Below are 25,364 nucleotides of genomic sequence, written 5' to 3'. Positions count from 1 at the left end.
CATAGGACTTGTGAACAACAGCTGGCTGCGGCCACATATTCAACTTCTGCGGTAGACAGAGATACACAACTTTGTTTCCTTGATGACCAACTGACGAGTATTCCACCCAAAAATTGACATCCTCCTGAGGTACTTTTGCGGTCTAATCTGCATCCGGCGTGATCCGTATCTGTGAAAGCTTGCAGGCTGAAGTCATTGCCTGCAGGGTACCATAGACCAAGAGATTTGCTTCCTTTCAGGTACCGTAGTATCTGTTTGGCTGCGGTCATATGTGACACTTTTGGGTCAGCCTGATACCTTGCACATACACCTGTTGCAAAGACAATGTCTGGCCTGATGGCGGTGAGGTACATTAGAGAGCCTATGATACCTCTATAAGTCTTGTGATCCACAGGTTCTCCTGAGGGATCAGCAGAGATCTTATAACCGAAGGCCATGGGGACCTTAGCCGAAGAACAATTGTCCATATAATATTTCTTGAACAGTTCGGTGGTGTATTTTTCTTGATGAATGAAAATTCCTTGTGGAATTTGTTTCACTTGAAGACCTAGAAAGAAGTTAATCTCTCTATTCATGCTCATTTGGAACTTGTTAGTCATGAGCTTAGCAAATTCATTCACCATTTCTTGATCAGTTGATCCGAAGATGATGTCGTCCACATATATTTGTACGAGCATAAGGTGGTTACCATTTGCTTTTCTAAATAACATCGGGTCAATCACTCCTCTCTTGTACCCAGATGAGACAAGGAATTCGGAAAGAGTCTCATACCATGCTCCTGGGGCTTGCTTCAGACCGTAGACTGCTTTTTCAAGCTTGTAGCAGTGGTCTGGGAATTCAACATTTTCAAAGCCCGGAGGTTGCTGAAGATAAACCTCTTCTTTTAGTTCTCCATTGAGAAAGGCACTCTTAACGTCCATTTGATGAACCTTGATATTCTTGTAGGCTGCGTATGTTAGGAAGATCCGGATAGCTTCCATGCGTGCTACCGGAGCATACGTTTCATCGTAGTCAATGCCTTCAAGTTGACTATACCCCTTAGCAACTAACCTTGCCTTGTTTCTGACTACCACACCAGATTCATCCAACTTATTTTTAAACACCCATCTAGTGCTAACAATGGTGTGACCACGTGGCTTCAGAACGAGCTGCCATACTTTGTTTCTTTGAAATTCTTCTAGCTCTTCTTGCATTGCAGCTATCCAGTCATGTTCAAGCAATGCTTCTTTGATCATTCTGGGCTCTACCGAGGACATAAATGCTGCGTAGTGGCAGTGATCAGATAGGTCCTTGGAAGATCGAGTCTGGATACCTGCGGATGGGTTGCCAATGATTTGACCTGGTGGGTGGTCCTTCGTCCATACGTGTAGACAGGGCTGCAGATGATCAGCAACTGCGGTAGAGGGAATATCTTGAATATCAGAAGATTCTGCGGTTGGAGATGGCAGTTCCCCTGGACTTGAGAACATCCCGCGAAATCATCTTGGTTTGTTGGAATGGGAATGGAATTTTCCTGAACAGTTGGAAGAGGTTCCCTCTGGATTGCTGATGGGAGTTCCTCTGGAACTTGAGAAGGTTCCCCCTGGACTGCGGATGGGAGAGTGATGATCCTTGGGTCTGTTCTTGTGTCAATGTTCTCTATGTGTTCATCATCCGAATCTGAAGATACGTTTGATGGTAATGATTCTCTGCGGATGGGAACTTGAACAACATCAAGTACTGGAACCTCAACGGTTGTTGCTTGATCCGGAGTAGAGCTTTCCCCCTCAACCGGAGAGGTGGAAGTAGTGAGAGATGCTACTTCGGATAGTGAAGGACCAGATACATCGTGCTGTTGTTGAGCTTCTTCAGACACAAGAACTTCGGATAACTTGGCTGTTTCTACAGGATCGAAGAGATCGTCATAATTGACTTCAACAAGATTTAATGGACCTGAAGAGGCAGGAATATCGCTTTCCATGATTGCAGTTGTTTCAGTGGATGGAGGGGCGTTGCGGATGTGAGAATCATCAAATTTCACATCGAAGCTTTCAATGATTAGCCTTGTACGTCTAATGAGGACCCTGTAAGCAACTTTGTTAGTGGAATAGCCAAGGAAAATGCCTTCATCAGACTTCGGAGCAAACTTGTTAAGCTGATCTCTGTTGTTGATCACGAAACATCTACACCCAAAGATATGAAAGAAGCGAACATTTGGCTTGCGGTTGTTAAGGCCCTCTATGGTGTTTTGTTGAGACGTTTGCACACAATGCTTCAGTTTTGAACAAAGCATGCGGTGGCTACAGCTTCAGCCCAGAAGTAGAGAGGAAGGTGTGCGAAGTTGAGCATGGATCTGGCTGCTTCTACTAGAGTGCGGTTCCTTCTCTCTACTACCCCATTTTGTTGCGGCGTGTAGGGAGCTGAGAAGTTGTGGGAGATGCCCTTGGACACCAAGAAACTGTTGAGGAGATGATTGGTAAACTCGGTTCCATTATCACTGCGAATACGTCTTACTGGAAGCTTGATCTGAAGTTCGATTTCTTTGATAAAATTGATGAAGATCTGCGGTGTTTCTGACTTGAGTCTAAGGAAGAAGACCCATGTGAAGCATGTAAAGTCATCTACAATAACCAGTATGTATTTTTTATGATGGAGACTGGCTACGGTAGATGGACCGCAGAGATCAATGTGCAATAGCTCCAGTGGTTCAGAAATTGAAGAGTCCATTACCAGAGGGTGACTTGCTTTGGACTGTTTACCACATTCACAAGCCGGACAGAGAGTATCGTTGCTGAATTTGAGAATAGGGAGACCTCTGACTAGTTCTCCTGTGACCAAGTTGTTGATGTACCTGAAGTTGAGATGAGCTAGCTTGTGGTGCCATAGCCAGCTGACTTCGGATACAACTTTGGACAGGAAACACAACTGCGGTCTGCCAATGATTAGAGAGACATCCAAAGGATACATGGTACCTTCGGATCTAGATTTGATCAGACAGGTGTTCCTATCACTTGTCATTACATAGCAGAACTGATCATCAAATTTAACTCGATGTCCTGCCTTACATAGTTGGCCAACACTGATGAGATTGTGTTTAAGGCTTTCAATGTAGGCAACCTTCTGAATAGAGAAATTCCCCGTAGTGAGAACACCGTAACCTCGGATGACCCCATTCGCATTGTTGCCGAATGTGACATTTCCACCATTGCATATAGGCCTGAAATCCCGAAGGTATTCTAACCTTCCGGTCATGTGCAAGGAGCAGGCACTGTCAATTAACCATTTTTCTTCTTGTTCCTCCTTGCACAAAGCCTGAGAATTATACGGTTAGTTTAGGCATCCAAACTAGTTTGGAGCCTGGGGCAATTGGTGAATTGCAAAATGATGCATGGACCGAGGTTGCAGGGACGGGTCTCTTGTCAACTTTTAATCCTAGTCCTGGATGTTTGTGCAGAATTGGAGTGTTGTGAGTTTTTGAAAAAGTACGAGGTTTCTGACTCCGACTGGATTTGACATAGGATGAATCCTTTTGACAACTACACTGACATTTACAAAAAGAGATTTTGTCTTTTGATCTGACACTATGCTTGGTCAGCGGTCTATAGGATGAATTGGACTTGTTACCGGTCCGAGGTTGGTAATCCCTGACATGAGAGTTGTTGGATTTTGAAAAAGTTTGTTTTTGAAAAGGTTTAGCACGTGCAAATATTTGAGTCCTTTTTGGTGGATTTGGTAGAATACCCTTCCATTTGTTGAAATTTTGACGTGACTTTAAAAGTGTTGGAGTGGGTAAAATACCTTTCCATTTAGGATCATTTGAGGAATAGACCTGAAAACCATTGTTTCGAAAAGACTGAACACTCTTTTGGGTTGTGTCAGATGAAGTAGGAATGACTTTTGAAGCTGGACTTTCCTTTATGTAGGTTTGCTTGATGGGAGAGTTTTTTGAAAAGTAGTGTGAGAAAACAAGTTTTTCTGGACTCTTGGACTTTGGAAATCTGACATGCTTCTTATTTTTTGAAAAAGTTTGTCTATTTGTGCCTCGAGATCTAATCTCCTCTTTGAAGGCCTTTTTGGCCAAGGATTTTGGTGAACCGCAGTCATTGTTGTTCAACTGCGGTTTCTTGGAATTCTTAGAATGATTTTGAAAACGTGGGCTTCAGTCATCCGAACTTGAAGATTCTGGGGTCTGAGAGCATTGACACACTTCGAAGTTCTCTATAGGTAATTCATGATGAATCGCCTGAAGGGTAACAGTTCCTTTTACTGAGGATTGCGGTAGTGATGATTTGACTACTGCAGAGTAAGTCTTAGTTGGGACTTCAGTGGGACTTTTGACTACAATGTGAGACACTGCGGTCTGGGGGCAGAGATGGAAAGTCTTTTGAGACTTCGGGGCCCTCAATGACAATTTCTTCATCAACTACGGATGAGGTTTGAGAATTTGGGTAAATGATGCCACAGATAGGAATTTGATCACATGTGTGACCCGAAACCTCAGGCACAATTTCCTCAATGACACAATTATTTCTTAGATTATGCAGTCTACCGAAGTGAGTTTTGATGTCTTCGGGAAATGTCTTGTCATTGACTGGGAAATGAAATTCTCGGTCTGGAGGGACAAACAGTTTGTCTTTGTTGAACCGGGGTGAGGAATCCATTGCGGTAGGATATCCATTTGACCAACCCCAATTGTATGTATTGTCCACGGTTCCATTATTTACCAAATTTTCAATAGCTTCACTTTCATTGAACAATTTTTCGATTAAAAGATTTAAGCGTACAATTTCACTCTGAGCTAAATCTCTCTGGTTCAAAGCTATCTCTAATTGTGTTTCATTCAACATTCTTGCATATTTCTCTAACTCTAATTCTTTTTCTAACATAGCAATTTTGAGTCTTTTGTTATCCAGGCGTCCTCTCACATGAAACATCTCTTGGGACACAATGTTCTTCTCATCTAAGGCCTTGTTATAGTCTGTAAGGACGGCATCACAAGTGTCATTAAGATCATCTATGTATGGTTGACAGTCATGCATGCTATAGTTTAGAGTTTGGATCATGAGTTTTACCTGTTCGACGATGCTTAGATTTCCATCATTTGCCATGTGGCAGTAGTTCTTTTCCAGCTTTGTAGACCCATCATCATCCGCAGTTGCCAGCATGCAGATTTTCCCTTTTCCTTTGACACTGCTGATGGCCTCATCTTCGTCTCCGGATGACCAAACTTGATGGTCTCTTTTGACATGGGCTACGTATGCTCTTGCCTTTTCCTTATCTTCCAACTCTTGAGCCATTCTAAGGTAGAATGCTCTGTCTTTTACTACATTGGCCTTACAATCTCTTGCAAAGTGATTCTCTTTGTTGCATTTGTGACAAATCACGACATCAGTCTTGTCTTCAGAGGTAGTACCGGAGTCAGTGGTTGGAGTAGACTGCGGTGCCTCCTTTGGTTGATTATTTTGAGATTGAGGTGGTGGATGAGAACTTTTGGGATATCGAGGATGGTTGTTCTGGGAACTGAAGTTACGGTTGAATGGAGGTTTGTTGAACTGTTGATTCTTGCGGAAGGAAGGAGGTGGTAGACGGTTGAACTGTTGGCTAACTAGAGCAATAACCTTCTGAAATTCTTCTTAATCATCATACTCTGAATCAGCTTCGTATGACTGCGGTGGTGTGTCATACGAGGGAGAGTAAGTTTGATTATGTGGAGCTTGTGCTATGAGAGCAAGTGGTCCTCCGAAGTCAGCACGGTCTTTGAGTACGGTGGATTCTTGTGCTTGCAATTCTCCATAGAGCTTGTAGAGTGACAAGGAATGAATCTTTCTATCGCCTTGGACTATCATCTTAGCCGTAGTCCAATGTCTTCCCAAACCATTAAGAAACTGAAGATTTGTTTCATGGTTACTGCGGATGGTGCCCGCATTGGATAACTTGGTGACTATCAGGTTGAACCTTTTGAAAGAGTCTTCCAAGCTTTCGCCGGTATGAGCTTTGAAGTTGTTGAACTCATTGAGTGCGGTAGTAAGCTTCTTGTCTTGTGCTTGTTCTGAGCCTTTGTACAGATTCTTGAGAACTTCCCAGATCTCTTTTGCTGATTTGCAATTTATGATAATATCGAAGTTGTCAGGAGCAACTCCACAGGAGATTTCATAAAAAGCAACAGCATCATTTTCCATTTTATCGAGATCATCCTTGGTGGGACGGCTCATGACTGGTTGTCCTCCTCCTAGTCTGGTTGTAGCACCGTCAGTTTGGACTAGTGTAAGGACTGGGACATGTGGTCCTTCTTCTACGAATCGCCATACATCTCTACCAAGTCTCCTTAAGTATCTTTCCATTCTTTGTGACCAGTGATGATATTCATTTGCTACCAGTATTGGGGCTCGGTTAAAACCACCAACACTGTTGGAAACATTCAGAGATAACGATTGTGCCATTTTTTGAATTTTTTTTTTTAAGAAATGAGCTTTAGTGGTATAGAAGGCCCTTTGAAAATCAGAGTTCCGTTTTCAAAAAGCAACCACTATGGCTCTGATACCAATTGTTGAGAGAAAAACTTAGAGACACACTTGAACAAACGTTAGAACAAGTATATTGCGGAATAGTTAATCTCGAAGGATCTAAAAGCTCAACAATAATATTAATAAGTTAGAGTTAGATAGTTAGAGAGTTAGTTGCGGAAAAGTAAAGAAATAGAAATGACAACATTTGTTATATCAAGTATACACATAAGTTGATTCATAACAAGGAATGCAATCAAACCAAGTTAATAAGGAAGATCAAACTTAGTGATTAAGTCACAAAATACTTGCTCCGAAGAGAGGTTATAATCAGTTGTATGAGAGTAAGAAGGGATGAGTAATTGGATAGAGAGATAGAAAAGATAACTTCAGAAAAGTGTATTCAGAATAGATAGATGCGTGTTTTTTGAATACAAGAGAATGAGCTCTATTTATAGAGACTCACGAAGTACACTAGATTACATCTCTATCAGTAGCCATGCAAGGCATACTGGACAATAGAGAGTATTACAATTAAAAGACAAGTAAAGTAATCTAGTAAACAGACTACGGTAGGTAGAGACTCCGGATGCGGTTGCTGATGAAGGAGCTTGACTGCGGGTGCTTGACGGTTGCGGTAGCTGAAGTTCAAGAGGGTCACTTTTTATGATTCAACAATAATTATTCATTAAGAGCTTAAACCTTATAGATCAAGGCTTAAAACTTCATATGTAATCCTTCTCATTGACTTAATGGATAAAGTTTCCAATTTTATCCATTCAGACCTCATTCCAAGGCAAGATCTACAACCCTACGTTTATTGAGTCGTTAATATGTCCAAAACTTTCTCAAGAACACAAAATAGACCCAAACATGACTCTTTTCTCATTTTAAGAAACCTAATTACCATTTGCGAGTGATAACAAGCTTTGGAGTTCCTCACACTCCAAGAGCATCCATGGAAGGGACCAAAATCATCCAAAATAAACTTAATCTTGAAACAAGAAGATCAAAGGTCAAGGTATGTACTTTATGTTGGATTTGGTGTCTAAGCCCATAACTAAAATTGGTATATACTTGAATTGATAGTAGCACAGTCCTTTTAGGTTGCCCTCAATCCTAACGATTGGACAAGATGACTTTAAGAGAGAGAGAGAGAGAGAGAGAGAGAGAGAGAGAGAGAGATATTGATTTATTATGTGAATAATAAATTAAATAAATGGTTTTTTAATGTGTTATGAAAATAATCTATTAATTAGAAATCATATTATTTAATTAATAATTAATCAGAAATTAATAGGAATTAATTGGATTAATTAAAAGTACATCGACTGTTGGGTTATTTATTGATAGTTGAGGAAAGAAGGCTCTAGAACCTCATGGGATGAGGTAGACGAAAATAATTTTGGGTAAGGTCTAGATGATTTCGTCCAAGGTGTTGATGGGTTTTGAGCATTACATCAATCCTATGGCGCACTTGCAAACCCTAAAGCTTTGGATCTAGGTTTCTCTAATTGTACATGCAAATCAGCCAAAGCTTATAAACCCTAATACTAGCATACAAAAATCGAAAACAATAACTAAAACAAGTTTAGATGATTACCTTTCAATTGTAGCAAGAATCTTCAACCTTTGAGAGCTTTAGTATCACAAGTGTAATATATCTAATCGATCACAAACACCAAGTCAAGTTGGAAGATCTTTGGAGAGAGGGGAAGGAGGCTCAAAATCGGCTCTTGATCTCTAGGGTTCAAGGTGTAGCCGAAAATGCGAAGCCCTGGGGTCCTTTAAGTAGCTGAGTTGCTAGGGTTTCAGTCAAAACCCTAATTGGATTGCTTAGGCCTTAAGCAGTCCAAACGAACCTTCCAGAATGAGGCCTTGGACGAATTCAAGGTGGGCTTCCACCCTTGATTTCGTCCACCCCTTTCATAAGGGATCCTTAGCCCAAAATCCAATTATCTTATAATTGCAATTCCAGTCCCCTAAGTTCAGTTAATATCTTTTGACCACAAAATTAATTTCTTAATTAATTCTTGACTAATATTAATTAACCAATATGATTTCTCTTTTAATATATTATTCATATAATATATTAATAAACCATAATAAACTCTTTCTCCATTAATCATCCAGTCAAGTTGCTTTGGTGAAGGCAACCCAAAAGGACCATGCTACAACCGGGTCAAGTACATACCAAATATAGATATGGGCTTAGACACCTAATCCAACAGTCTCCCACTTGGATAAGTCTAATAACTATAGATGCAAGTACGACTTCAAAATCCGATTAGCAATCGTAGCTCTCAAAAGCTGCTGTCGAACTCTGACACGTCCTATAGATAAGGGATCGTACAGTCCTCCGTTCTCAAGATATCGTATGGAAAATCACATGGAACATAGTCATACTTATTGTCCAGCAGTTTGTTTCTCGATCTCTGATTCGTCTAACATAGAACTTAATTCAACACATCAACTTAGTCCTGACCGGGCCCGACACATAAGTCAAACCAAATCATCGAGGGGCCCAAGATATCGCTTTTACCCTCATAGGATAAAAGGAACATATAAACTTCGACTTATATGCATTTACTATTTACTCATCAAATCATACACAACAATGCGATTTATAACATCAAGTTACTGATGCGTTTATGCATTATCAATGCACAACCAACTTGCAAACAATAAACCATATATCTAGGTTTAAAGACTATATGATATTATCATCTCACAATCACTTGTGATTAATTCCAAGAAGTGATTCATGTGAGTGCGGGTTTAATCCAATACTCAAATATTAATTCATAAGCACTCATGAACGTTGCAACAAACTTTTGCTATGTCTAAATGCTTAGACAATATACAAACCAATTCATGACAGTCTTCTTTCATACTTACTTCCAACGTATGATCGACTGTGGATAGTTTAAATAATCTTATCATTCAGGAAGTCAAAACATGCAAAATGAAACAATAGTAAATAATTAACATATGACAGTAACATTACTTATAAATAATACTCTTTTATATAATCATCAAATGTTAATTACAATTTAGCTATTACAAGTTTGTAAAAGCTATCTAATCACTAAAACTAATATTGTCCTTCAACTCAATGCTCCTAGCGTGCTGCAAGTGCTTAACCCTACTCACTCCCTTTGTAAGGGGATATGCTGGGTTATCCTCTGACGATACCCTCTTCACTACGAGAAGTCCCTCTTCTATCCGATGTCTAATGAAATGATATTTCCTGTCGATATGTCTGGATCTGCCATGATCCCTTGGTTCCTTGGTTAAGGCAACCGCACCTTCGTTATCGCAGAAAATCTCCATAGGCTCCTTTATGGCTGGCAAAACTCCAAGGTCTGCAATGAAGTTCTTCAACCATAATGCCTCCTTCGATGCTTTGCTTGCCGCTATGTACTCTGATTCGCACGTTGAATCAGCTACGGTCTCTTGCTTGGAACTCTTCTAATTCACTGCTCCTCCATTTAGGGTAAAGAACTAGCCAGACTGCGAGCGAAAATTATCTCGGTCTGTCTGGAAACTAGCATCACTATACCCTCGCACTCTCAAGTCATCGCTCCCACCGAGGATAAGAAACCATTCCTTAGTCCTCCGAAGGTACTTAAGAATATTCTTTACTTCAATCCAATGTGCTCTACCAGGGTTCCCTTGATATCTGCTGACCATGCTCAAAGCGAAGGCCACATCAGGGCGAGTACATGTCATAGCATACATGCTTGAGCCAACTGCGGAAGCATAAGGTACTCGGCTCATCTCTGCTATCTGGACATCAGTACTCGGACTCTGAGTCTTACTCAACTTGGTATTGCTTTGGATTGGTAACTCCCCTTTCTTGGAATTTTCCATGTTGAAACGTTTCAACACTTTGTCCAAGTAAGTACTTTGACTAAGTCTTATTAGCCTCTTACTCCTATTTCTCAAAATCCTTATCCCTAGAATATAGGCAGCTTCTCCGAGGTCCTTCATAGCGAAGCACTTCCTAAGCCAGGACTTAACCTCCTGCAAGGTTGGGATGTCGTTTCCTATGAGTAGTATGTCATCTACATACAAAATGGGAAAACTAACTATACTCCCACTGACTTTGACATATACACAAGACTCATCCTCACTTATCGAGAAACCAAACTCTTTGACCTTCTCATCAAAACAAAGATTCCATCTGCGAGACGCTTGTTTCAATCCATAGATGGGTTTCTCAAGCTTACACACTCTATTAGGGTGCTTCGCATCGACAAAACCCTCTGGCTGACTCATGTAAACATCCTCAGCCAACTTTCCATTAAGGAAAGTGGTTTTGACATCCATCTGCCATATTTCATAATCATGAAACGCAGCTATGGCTAGCATGACCCTTATAGATTTAATCTTCGCTACTGGTGAGAAGGTCTCATCATAGTCAACTCCAGGAGTTTGAGTAAAGCCCTTAGAAACCAATCGCGCCTTATACGTGTGCACTTTCCCATCCATGTCGGTATTCTTCTTGAAGATCCATTTGCACCCGACCATCTTACGACCTGGCACATTGTCAACCAAGTTCCAAACTTGATTGTCATACACGGACTGAATCTTACTGTCCATAGACTCTTTCCATTTTGCAGACTTCGGGCCTGCCATGGCTTCCTTGTAGTTGTTAGGTTCATCCAAATTTATTAGTGTACTATCACTAATAAACGTATCACCTTTAGTTGTTATATGGAAACCATACAACACAGGTGAAACACTAACTCTACTGGAACGTCTTAGAGGTAGGGACTCGTCAATCGGTTCAACAGGAGTTTCCTCCTCGGGTTGAGCGCCAGTGTTAGAGGTTCCTTCATCGCTCGATTCTTGAAGATCTTCAAGATCATATTGCCTCCCACTGTCCTCTTGGCATATGAGTTCTCGCTCTCGGAAAACCCCTCTCCTCGCAGCGAAGACAACATTGTCACTCGGTCTATAGAAGAGATATCCAAAGGACTTCTGTGGATAGCTGATGAAAATACACCGCTCACTACGAGGTTCGAGCTTGTCGTGTGTCTCTCGTCTTACAAAAGCCTCGCAACCCGAAACTTTGATATGTGCCAGCGAGGGAACTTTCCCTATCCACATCTTGTGAGGTTTTTTGACAACCTTCTTAGTCGGGACTAGATTAAGGATATGGGCGGCAGTCTCTAAGGTATACCCCCAAAATGAGATAGGTAACGAAGCACTACTGTCACACCCCAAAACCGGAACGGCGGAAACGTTCGGGGGCGGAGGACGTCATGTTTAGTATCACAAGTCATGCATCATAGTAATCAAAGTAAAAAACAACCATTTCATTAGAAAGAAAGTGTTTACAAAGTATGTGGTTCACATAACATAGACTACAAAGTAAATAACAAAACAAGACATGAAGCTATTATGCTCCATCTTCTGAATCCCAGTGCGCGTACCTGTCTACTGGTCTCCTGAGAATACAAGTTATTTTGAAAGAGTAGATCAGCATTTAAGCTGGTGAGTTCATAAGATTTTAGTGATGTAAGTAAGTTGTAAGTTCTTTTAGAAAAGTTCTCTTATTCCTCCAGAAAATCCTATATTCTGCTTTGATGAAAGATAAGTAAAAATGACTCTACAATCCTTTCTATGAGTACTAAATGGAAACAAGTTATATAAAACCCAGAGTAAACAAACAATCGGTTGTGTGTATCTGCCCTAAGCCCACAACCAAACAAGGAACAGGGAATGAGGAGGAAGGCACACATCCCATTGTTTGTTAGATCATCATTGTATATAACCCTGGCGTATTCACTTGGTACTCACGGAGTTAACTGTAATAGTTCTTTTATATTTTATGAAAAGATTCTTTAAGAAAACCCTTACTTCGTTTAGTAAAAATGGTAACCACAATAGTTCCTTCTATAATCACTTAGTTTATACTAGCTATATATAATCTAATATTGAACAGATAGTTAGTTGTGTGAATCTGCCCTAAGCCCACAACCAAACAAGGAACAGGAAGTAAGGCGAAAAGCACACAGCCAACTACCTATCGGATATTAATTATATATAACCCTGATGTATAAACTAAGGTATTATAGAATTAACCACCTAAGGTCCTTTAAGTTATACTGGTTTAATAAAATGGATTAAACCTTTACTGGTAAGTTTCTAGTTTTGTCTACTAAATGTTCTATTTGAAAAGTATGTTTTGTACTAGAAAACGGTGTATTGAATTAGTGTACTATGACCTGACCCATACCTGGTACTCCTTATGATTACTTGGTGTATACGGAATATATATAGCTAAGATCGGATAGATAGTAGGCTGGGTGAATCTGCTCTAAGCCCACAACCAAACAAGGAACAGGAAATGAAGCGCAAAGCACACATCCTACTACCTGTCGGATCCTATTAATATATATCCATGATGTATAAACTAAGGAATCATAAAGTTAGCATTATAGGCCCCTTCCTACTGAATGTACTAGACTCTACTGTTCTGTTTGTTGCTTGTAAAGATGTAAGTTTTCCCTAGTTTATAACTATCTTAACTCGAAAATAGTTTGTATTAACTTTCAAGTGGAAATGTCACAATATGAAAGTAATGGGAAAAATGTAAGTACACAATTGTCTTTTAAATTGACATACTGAAGTACTGAATACCTTAAAACTAGTTTGTTTTATTAAGGTCATAATATGATGTGGTTGTACCTATACTATACGCTCTCCCTGCAAGAGATTCTGGTTGCAAAATGCGACTTCAGCAAACAAATTGCTAAGTCGTGAAGTAGTCTCACATTAAAGTTATATTGATCTTATATACCACATTTATTATCACCTTTTGTTTAGAACAATGAGTTAGTGATCATTGGTATAATTTTGTTAATCATGATTTGTTCTTCTGTTATAGTGTATAGTATGTTCTCTTTGTCATAGTGTATAGTATATCTCTCTCTTGTATTGTATCTTCCTCCATGTTTCTCTTTATAGTATGTTCTCTATGTTATCGTGTATTGTATCTCCCTCCCTGTTTCTCTTTATAGTATGTTCTCTATGTTATCGTGTATTGTATCTACCTCCCTGTTTCTCTTTATAGTATGTTCTCTATGTTATCGTGTATTGTATCTACCTCCCTGTTTCTCTTTATAGTATGTTCTCTCTGTTCTAGTGTAAACTGAACCGCTAAACTATACCTACTATAGTTTACTAGTATGTTTACTTTGAACTGTTATTGACTTGAAGAAAAGACTCATTTATCTACTAAGTTATGATTGTACTTTAAAAACGGAGTTTTATAAACTATAAAGTAACATAACTTTAAAAGAGTTTTTTGAAATGTTTTGATCACTTATAAATACATAAGCAATTTGTTAAAATGATGTTTATAGCAAAACATTTACACAATTATCATTTTGTTCAACTTGTATTCCCCCCCTTAAAAGCATTTAAAATAGTTAAAATATTGATTATAGGGGTATGAACTCACCTTATGTGGGTGATTCAATTGCAGATTCGTGTAAGGATGAGAAGTTCCACGAATGAAGCCCCGAGACACAAACGAGTCCTAAATGACATATAATGGCATATGTTGGCATGAATTTAGTGTTGAAAAGCAACTAACATGCAAGGAAATACCCTTAGGGACTAGGAAACACATGGACTAAGTGTTAGAATCACATGTGATTCACTAAAGGGGTGTATATGGCCTAACCATGGAGTGTACGACCGTACACTCATGGTAAAACATGCACAAGAGGGTGTTTTGAACCATGGCGAAACTTGTGGGTCTATTGCTCATCAAGATTATGAACTAGGTTCTCATTTTGGAGGCCCTTTTGGGGTGTTTTGAGGGGTGTACGGCCATGCAAGGGTGTACGGCCGTACACTCCTTTTGTTCCAGCTAAATGGTCGATTCTAAGGTTTTTAACAAGAGTTCCTAACGTATACTAAGCATAAGGAAAGGATACTTACGGTTTGGAGCTCAAAAGAGGGTTCACGGCCACCAAAAACAAGTGTGTATTCTTGGTGAAAGATGAAAATCTTGAAGATCTACCCGAAAAAATGTTTTGCATGGATGAAATCAAAGGGTGATACATGATTAAGAAGGATAACAACAACTAGAGGGAAGAAACACTTACGTTTTTGAAGATCAAAGTGAATAACTCGATGATAGTTGAGAGAGAAATCGATTTTCTAGACTTGGAAGTGTGAGGAATGACTAGAAATGAAGGGATACCCTTCATATGGGGGTGGGTGTACGGTCAACATGGGTGTACGGCCGTACACTCCCTTGGATGGAGTGTTCGGCTCGATTTCAACGCGAAGAACTGTAGCTAACACCTCCCTGAGCCCATAGCTTGATTGTACTGAGTTTTGAACCCTTAACAGACTCTAAACAATGCTAAAAGATAGCAGAAACGGGTCTGACACTCGGTTGAATTGAATGGTTGGGCTTACAAGGCAAAAATTTTCGGGTTGTCACAACGACTCATCATGGAACGAACCATGTCCAACAAGGTTCGATTGCGCCTCTCAGCCATACCATTCAACTGCGGTGTCCTAGGCGGCGTCAATTGCGAAACGATTCCGCATTCCTTGAGGTAGTCGTGGAATTCAAGACTAAGGTACTCACCACCTCGATCGGATCAGAGCATCTTAATTTTCCTGCCCAGCTGATTCTCCACTTCCTGTTTAAACTCTTTGAACTTTTCAAAGGTTTCTGACTTGTGCTTGATTAAGTAGATATACCCATATCTGCTATAATCATCAGTAAAAGTCACATAGAAGCGAATTGCATCCCTTGTGGTGGATCTAAATGGTCCACACACATCCGTATGTATGAGATCCAATAAACCCTCACCCCTTTCACAAGAACCAGTGAATGGTGACTTGGTTATCTTTCCAAGTAAACAAGATTCGCACGTGTCATCTGATTTGAGGTCGAAGGACTCCAACACTCCATCCTTTTGGAGTTGGGCTATGTGCTTCTTGTTGACATGTCCAAGACAACAATGCCACAAGCATGCTTTGTCCAAACCATTGGACGAATCAATATATAACACATTATTTCCTAAGTTATCAACAATATTCACAGTTTCATATACTCCATTACAAGGCAATTATGACATCCCCTAATTTCTCGGCCAGAAAAGACCGATTTAATTTATGCTTTTTAAAATAAAATCAGAGAAATCTTTTTAAAAGATGTTGCGGAATTGGTCTCCAAAACAAAACATGATAAAAGTTTATCAAAACTTTTCTTTAAGAAATGTATAGTTTCATTTCATATCAAAACCTCGGGATGTCATGTTCCGATACAGATCAAAAGCATAAACAAGACATTATAAGCCTTACAACAGTTATTTACAACTACTGGCCTATAATCAAAAAATCTCTCATCGTCCTCCGACTATGCTCGGGGTCCACTACCTGTAACATAAAAAAACTGAGTGAGTCAGGCTTGGGAGCCTGGTGAGTATATAGGGTTTTCAACCCACAATAATAATAAACTTAATAAATTCACTAATCAACAATAACCCTGATTACCCATTCCCGTTGTCCTCACTTTACGTCCCTAAACACCTATCACAAGTGACCTAGCCTAAGGAATATCATCGGGATGGACACTACTGCTAAGGGGTCTCCTCAGCCATACATGTCCTAAAGGCAACCATGAGGGGGATGGAGTACGCCAATGAACATTTAGTTCATCAACACCTACAAGTTGCGAACCTGCTAGTGTGCCACTGGACTGTCTAGAAAAGTCCGTGGTCGTCATCTATACTCCTCTAGACGACTACAACAACAACAACAACTACAACATCGAGGCCTCTCACCATTTTAACACACATCGACTATTTCGTCTACCCATGTTCTACCCAACATTTTTGTAGATAAAATACATATACAGTTTAAAACTTGTATAAAACATTTGTTCAACAGTCACCTCCAATAAACACTTAATATAATTACACATAGCACGTATTTTATAGAAAATACTTCATATCTAGGTGTAAGATGAAAGTGACTACACACTCACATGATTTGATGATAATCGAGCAGCAATTCATTCCTTAAAACGTTCGTTTCTAATAAAACCGGGAGTTTTATTGAGAAACCGGGCTCTGCAAGGGTCGGGCTTCGAAACCGAAAAGATAAATTTCTCGGGCATCTCGGGCACTTCGTGGCATATTCCGGGGGTTATAATTGATACCGGGACTTTGGGGGATGTTAAAATGAAAGAAATATGAAGAAAGGGGCTAAAAGTGACAATTTTCCAAAATATACCCGGGAGGTCTCGCACCCTCTTATTTATAGGGGCCGAGGCTGCTGATCGGACGGCTAAGAGGCTTCCAGGTGGCATCAGATGCGAGAAGGGTTCACGTGGGTTGCGCATGCGAGGGCCTCGCTGGCATCTTCTAAGTGGACCGAAGTCTGGGTCCGAGGAGGGGGGGTCCGTGGCACCCTGCGAAGCTCGGATGGATCATCAGAAGGCATGCGTCGCATTCTCATTGGACCACTTCGGATGGCTTCTCCGGTTCGGACACGCTTCTGATGACACAACAATTTCGGACACGTGGCATGATTTAAGTGAGGGTGAGGTGGCCGAAGTCCACGTATGCGAATTTTCTCGGTTTTGACATTTTTTCTCGATTTTCGCGCCAAAACTTCTAAAATCCATAACTTTTGCATACGAGCTCCGTTTTTTACGTTCTTTATATGCATGCGTAGGTAAAATTACGATCTACAACTTTCGTTTAGACTTCGTCGGCTAATTTTGAATTTAATTTTTATATTATTATTTTTAACAGACCGGGACAGGAAATCCGTTAAAAAATCATAACTTCTTCATCCGACGTCCGTTTTCGTCTGTCTTTTTACCGTTGTGCTACTATTGACGAGACCTTCGATTCTCGTTTAGGTTGTGTTGGCTAAAAATCACTCGATCTAAAATTCGAGTTTTTAGCTGTTTACTGCTAAGCTGAAACTTCGAAAAATCATTACTTCCTCATACGAAGTCAGATTTGGGCGTTCTTTTTATACTTACTCTCAGTTTAATGAACACTACGACTTTTGTTTAGATCACTAAGGCTAAAAAGTAGTTTATCAAAAACTCACTTTTTACGACATTCGGCACCGTGCCGGTTTTGTAGTGAAACTTCGACATGTCATAACTTCTTCGTTATAACTCGGATTTTGGTATTCTTTATATATCCATAATCCTTGTCACGACCAGTACAACTTTCTTAATAGATATCGGCTTTATCTAATATTTATTTTCGACGCTCATTTTTATTCTTAATTAATTAACTCCAAGTAATTAAGCATAAAACACATAAAACACATAATATTCACATAATTCCTTTTCATTTCTTCAAAATGAGTTACAAAGGTTAACCTAGACTATCATATAAATATTAATGCCTAGCCTAGAAAAACGGGCATTACAGCAATGCTTCAAAATAGAAAGTACGATTCAAGAAAGCATTAATAGAACCAATTTCATTATTAAACAAAAATCTACAACATTGTTTGTACAAACCATGAAAATAAATAATGTTTCTCTCCATTTCTGACGAGTAGCAACAATCATTTAAACTAATCCTAACCCACTACTAAGCACTAAAGAGTAAACTCCAATCTTAATGATAGGTGACACTTTCCTATTCTCCATGATCAGGTTCATCTTCCCATGCTCCACATCCCTACTTCTTCTTAGACCTTGCAAATCAGAACAAATGTGAAAACCACATCCTGTATCAAGGACCCAAGAAATAGCATGTGATGAGTTTTTAGATTGTATAGTATAAATACCTGGGAAGGATGGCTTTATCTTCCCATCCTTGATATCTTGCAGATACTTCGGGCAGCTTCGTTTCCAATGCCCTTTGTCGTGACAGTAGAAGCACTCTGCTTCCTTTGGGTTGGAAGAGGGAGCGGCAGAGCCAGCTTTGGTCCCACTAGAAGAGGATACATCATGGGTTTTACCCTTGTGGCTCTTAGAAGGAGCCTTCCTCTTCTTTCCTTTTCCTTGCCCAATAGCCAAAATGGGGGCAACAGCAGTAGGAGTTGATGCAACGGATTTGTCTTTCAGACTACTCTCAACAGTCCTTAGTAGGCCTTGAAGCTTGCTTAGAGTGACCTCCTCCTTGTTCATGTGGTAGGTCATACGAAACTGGTTGTAACAAGGAATTAAGGAGTGTAGAATGATATCTATGGCTAGTTCCTCATCGAAGTTAACATTTAACTTCAGCAAGCGGTCCACATTCCTCTGCATTTTCTGTAAGTGGGCCGTGACAGACTCTTTGTCCTTCATTTTGGTAGTGATCATCGAGGCGATGATCTCATACCTTTCCTGCCTCGTGCTTTAATGATACCTATCCATCAAATCTTGATGCATCTCATAGGGGTAGTAGTCCTCGTAGGACTTTTGGAGTTCAGCGGTCATTGTCGTGAGCATGATGCAATGAACTTTCATAGCATCTCGCTAATGAGCCACGAATGCAGCAATTTCCTCGGGAGTAGTAGTGTTTGGGTTGACCTCTTTCAGCTCCTTGTCGAGAACATACTCCTTGTCCTTGTAGCGGGTGACCATGCGGATGTTGCGGATCCAATCATTGAAATTGGTCCCATCGAATATCACCCTCCCACACAAGTTCATGAGTGAGAATGAGCCAAAAGGGGTCAAGCCAAAAGCGTTGTTTTGAGTAGACATCTGAAATAGAAAAGGAACAAAGTTTGATTAGATAAGAATCCCCAATTAAACACCCAAAATGAGAAATTAGGGCTAGGATCCAACAACATTATTTACAATTTAGAAGAGGGACGTCGTAATCCAAACTGCAAATAATTTGAAGTAAGTGAATGACGATTCGCTAATTTCCACCATGAAAAACGAAAAATGCAATTAAGTTTTAAATGTATTGAAACTCCTAGATCCTTTGATATTCATTGAACTTTTCAATGACATGTTTAAATCTCGATTATGCCCTTCAAGTTCGTGACAGGGATACCGCGGATCACCAACAAGGTGTGAATAACCATGCAAATATACTTGGTACTCTTGATGTCATTTACCACCTAATCAATGTGCCGGTTAGCCACACACGCTCCATTGATCTATGATAAACATCAAGCTACCCTTTGCCACCTTTGCTAGTCCCAAATTAGTGTGCCGGTTAACCACATACGCTCCACTAACGACTTGGCAAGGTGTAAAGTGTAATTTCATGGAATAGCATACATTTTCACATTTTTCCTAAACTAACTAAGATTGGGAATTTATAAAAACATTTAGTTACTTTATATAATCATTATACTTATTAATGAGGAATTTGTTACCCTATCCTACTCGTTCGGCTAATGACCCTCCACCAATCAAGGAAGCGGTGGGTGAGAGTGGACACCCATTAAACTGCCATTTTAGAGGCAACAACCTTATACTCCCCTTATAGATCGGCTTCGTGAATGAGGTCTACTAGTGGTAAGACTAGCTTAATCTTATACATATATATATATATATATATATATATATATATATATATATATATATATATATTATTAATCTTATAATAGTATAAGGGTTGAATTTTAAACTTATAAAATTCGAGGGTTTAAAATTTAAATATTTCAAAATTAAAATTTTAATCAAAAAAATTTAAATTCCAAAACTTGAGGGCAAGTTTTGAAACTTTTTCAAAACTTTCTAGATAAAATTACAAATAATTTAATTAAACAATTAATTAGTGATTATCTAAAAATTTCACCTAATTCAATTTCATAGCAAGATAATTCAATCAAATAATTCAAATAATCAAAGTTATCATGTAAGGAAATAATTATCTAATTAATTGACAATTATCTTCTATTTGGATGAGGATAATCATATCAATTTAATAAAAATCGGATTTTATTAATCAAAAACGTTTTTGGTAATTATCCCAATCCAAAATAGGCCAAAATCCTGAAAGATCTGCTCCCAGACTCTCTGACTCACCGAGTCACTAACTGGACTCGTCAAGTTCATCTGACTCGTCGAGTTCATCAGGTGACTCGACGAGTTCAGCTGTCAGAGGGCATAAAATTCGAATTTTCAAGCAATGAATGATCAAACAAGGCATCAAATACAATAGAAAACAGCTTAGGCTTTGATACCACTAATGGGTTTTGAGTATTACATCAATATTATGGTGCACATGCAAACCCTAAAGCGTTGGATCTAGGTTTCTCTCATTGTACATGCAAATCATCCAAAGCTTATAAACCCTAATACTAGCATACGAAAATCGAAAACAATAACTAAAACAAGTTTAGATGATTACCTTTCAATTGTAGCAAGAATCTTCAACCTTTGAGAGCTTTAATATCACAAGTGTAATACCTCTAATCAATCATAAACACCAAGTCAAGTTGGATGATCTTTGGAGAGAGGGGAAGGAGGCTCAAGTTCGGCTCTTGATCTCTAGGGTTCAAGGTGTAGCCGAAAATGTGAAGCCCTGGGGTCCTTTAAATAGGTGAGCTGCTAGGGTTTCAGTCAAAACCCTAATTGGATTTCTTAGGCCTTAAGCAGTCCAAAGGAACCTTCCAGAATGAGGCCTTAGACGAATTCAAGGTGGGCTTCCACCCTTGATTTCGTCCACCCCTTTCATAAGGGATCCTTAGCCCAAAATCGAATTATCTTATAATTGCAATTCCAGTCCCCTAAGTTCAGTTAATATCTTTTGACCACAAAATTAATTTCGTAATTAATTCTTAACCAATATTAATTAACCAATATGATTTCTCTTTTAATATATTATTTATATAATATATTAATAAACCATAATAACCTCTTTCTCCATTAATCATCCAGTGAAGTTTCTTTGGTGAAGGCAACCGAAAAGGACCATGCTACAACCGGGTCAAGTACATACCAAATATAGTTATGGGTTTAGACACATAATCCAACAGGTGTAACGCCCGTAGATTCGGGCTAGTCAATTTAGAGATAATAAGCATTAAAAATAACTTTTTTATATAGGATTATTTAGCATAAATAATCTTAACCAAAGTTATAGTATATGTCATAAGGATTTCGTACATATAAAGAACGCTGAAATCCGACTTAAAACGAAGAAGTGATGACCCGTCGAAGTTTTGCGACAAAACCGACACGACGCCGCATATCGTGAAAAGTGAATTTTCGGTAAACTAATTTTTATCCTTAGAAATCTAAATGAAAGTCGTAGTATATGTTAAACCGATAATGTACATAAAAAGAACGTCCAAATCTGACTTCGTTTGAGGAAGTTATGATTTTTCTAAGATTTAGCATAGCAGTGTGCAGCCCGAAAATCGAATTCTAGATCGATCTATTTTTAGCCGACACAAACTAAATGAGAATTGAAGATCTGATTAATATGACCTTAACGATATAAAGGCAGTCGAAATTAGATGTCGGATGACAAAGTTATGAAATTTTAACGTTCTTTAATTGTCTAAGCCTGTTAAAATATAACTTTAAAAATAAAGTGAAAATTAGCCGACGGAATCTAAACGAAAGTTGTAGATCACGTCACTCCCTACACGTGGATATAAAGAACATAAAAAACGTAGCTCTTATACGAAAGTTACGGAATTTAGAAGTGGGGAATAGGCTGATGTGAAGGGGGACACGTGGCTTAATCTCGACCCTTGATTTCTCTCCACGGTCTCGCATTCGATCTCAATAGTTGGCCCTCATATGCGTAGCGTAGCCCCTTGTACGTGCAGCATACTGAGTACACACTGCGTACTCCGAAGCTACGCCCAGCGTAGTCCGGAGCCAGCCCCTATAAATAGATACAAGGTTTCTCTCATTTCTTCACACCTCAACCTTTTTTTCTCTCTCAAAACTCCAAAATTCTACATCCCCTTCCCTAGTACTTCCTAAGTGCTAGAGGCGAGTCTCGAAGTGCCAGAAGGATCCGAGAAGAAGAGCTTTCAGCTCAGAAGTTTTGTCCCCGCAGAGCCCGGCTCCTAGCCAAACCTCCTTGTAAGTGAGTTATGCTTACCCTACTTTAAGTATAGCTTATGTTTAAGTTCAGTATCGTTATTATGAACCTATAAACAGAATATGCGATAAGTATTATAAAATATAAAGTTTTGTTATAATATCTTTTAACTACTCGCGGTATGAGGCATCTGCTTTGAAGGGCAGCATAGGGTTGTTGGATTTCAGAACAGCTTAGATGCCAAAATGGTCCTGCCCTACGTTGTTTCATGTCTGGCCCCTGTTTGTACATAGTAGTTGAAATGTATTGTTTAACACTTATAAAACAATATCGCTCATAGACCTTGAGTTAATTAGTCGCAATAAATATTAGACTAAAACTTAGCAACAATAATGTTACGTTTCGTCGAAAGAAAAGACGAAGCGCTGTCCAAATTTCTATTCATCGCTTTAACAAGTGAGTGCATAGTTATTTTCATCTTACACATAGATATGAAGTATTTAGTAATAATATGTGTTATATGTTCTTATTATATGTGTTCCTGATATCTATGCTAGATGAACGATTTATACATGTTTTACCTGATTTAAACTATATATGTATTTTTATACCTATAAGAATACTAGGTAAAGATGGGTAGATGAAAGATGAGAGGAATGATGAAAGATGATATAGATGATGAGAGGTGAAAGATGATGAGAAGCCTTGACCAAGCGATGATCCAGTCATCTAGCATAGTATAGATGACGACCACAGATTATTGTAGACAGTCCGGTGGAACACTAGCAGGCTCGCAACCTGTAGGTGTTGTGAACGATGTGTTCACCATATGTACTCTAAAAACCCTGCCAGCTATGGATTTAGTGCCTTATAGATGAACATTGTCAGCTATGGACTTAGTGCCTATCAGATAACATCGGAAACTATGGACTTAGTGCCTGTTAGATAAACCATGGCAGCGATGAACTTCGTGCCTATTCCTTAGGAAAATCCTTAGGAATTAATGAATGAAGAATAGATGATTCTTAGGGTAGATCCTTAAGAATAAAGAAGATAATGGGGATTGGGAAGTTGGGTTAATTGTTTGATGATTAAACCTAATAACTAGATTATTGTGGGTTGAAAACCCTATGTACTCACCAGGTTTTCCAACCTGACCCACTCAGTTTATTTGTATCACAGGTGTCGATACGAAGATACATTACACTGAGAGATTAAAGGAGATGTAAACCATTAGTGTAAATGAATGTAAGGTCTGTTTATGCTTATGTTTCTGTATTGACGATGACATCCCAATGTTTAATATAAACAAAATACATTTCTTCGGAAATGATTTGATAATAACTTTATCATGTTTTTCTGGGAACAAATTTCACAATACTATTCTTTAAAATGTGTACTCTGATTTTAAATAAGCATAAATAAAAATTTTAAAGTGATGGTGAATTTGGGGATGTCACAGTTGGTATCAGAGCATTAGTTTAAGCGAACTAGGAATTGATGAAATTTCTAGACTTAAACTTAGAATGCTAAGCGATGATCGTGAGGAGTGTGTCTATTATATTTTAGGAAGTATGTCTGAATAGACATGAGCACTAGCTTATTTAGGGAAGATGCCTAAATTTCTCTTATGTGCTAAATGATATATGCTTTATGATGCTATTATTTGATCGGATCCATGGTCTATTGCCGAACGGATCTGGAAATTTTATGTGTTCAGATTTCTAAACGTTTAATTACGGTATTAGAATTTACATGTAACTTGATGTGTGTGAAGTATACCAGTTTTAATCCTAACAAACTAAAAAAAAAAACAAACACACGAAGGCAATGTACCTATGGATAACAGTTTAGTGTAAGCAAGTAGGGTATCGAACATAGGGAACGGTAAACAATTAAAATTAATACTAATATTATCTAAATAAAGCAATTAATTAAAATGGGGGGTTTTCTCTAGTTTTGCAAGACTAGAAACTTAAGTAGCTTCCATTGGTTACCGATTTTCAATCAAATTAAAGAGACTTCCATTTAGATTCGATTCACTTATTCGTATGGTTGATTTTGGCAAGTGCAATGGATTAATATATCATTCGTTACCGATTTATAATGTGATTAGGTTCATGTTCACTATTACTAATCCATTAGCAAACAAGTTAATTCAAACAATGGCCAGTTGATTAAACTAACAGGTTTCCTAGTGTTTAGTTCGAATCAAGTAAGACTTGTAATATTAGTTAATCAAATTGGTTGGTTTAATTAACTCATATGAGGTTGGTCACCACATATGCTCACACATTAACTTACTTATTTTCTAGTTAATCCTAGGTTCATGTTCACTAATACTAGACATATAATCTTGTTTTCACAAAACTATAAGATTCAAGCAATCAAGAAGATGTTCATGCAACTCAATTACTTAGTTATTAACAGAAAATAATTATCATTAACATGCAAGGATCTTTTAACAAGCTTAACAAGACAAATAACCAAATCTATATAATCCAAGTCAGTCAATCAAACCATATTCATAAGATCATCTAGTCTAAACATAAGTATGGAGTTTTTATCTCATAACTACAACAAATAAATTACTAAAATCGAAATCTAATGGTTCAAACATGGATTCACATAAAAGATTAAGATAGAAGTAATGTTTGTTTGCCTTTAATCTCTTCAAAATTGCCTTCTAGTTGAATTTTGCTTCCCAAAGCCTCTTGATAATGTCTCTGGTCTCCAAAAACCGCAAAAGCCTTCAGCATCAGTTAGGGTTTCGGGATAAAACGATCTATATATAGATTCAAAAAATCAGCTCCAACTCGTCGAGTTTTATGGAAAAACTCGTCGAGTTTTTTACTTAAAACGTGTGTACGGCAAGGCACGAATTCGTCGGGAAACTTCTTGGCAACTCGTGGAGTTGAGTCAA

Source organism: Lactuca virosa, chromosome 8, assembly GCF_052849685.1.
Source record: "Lactuca virosa cultivar CGN04683 chromosome 8, Lactuca_virosa_CGN04683_v6, whole genome shotgun sequence".
NCBI lineage: Eukaryota > Viridiplantae > Streptophyta > Magnoliopsida > Asterales > Asteraceae > Lactuca > Lactuca virosa.
The sequence above is the reverse complement of the archived record's forward strand: the minus strand, read 5'-3'. Positions refer to the sequence as shown.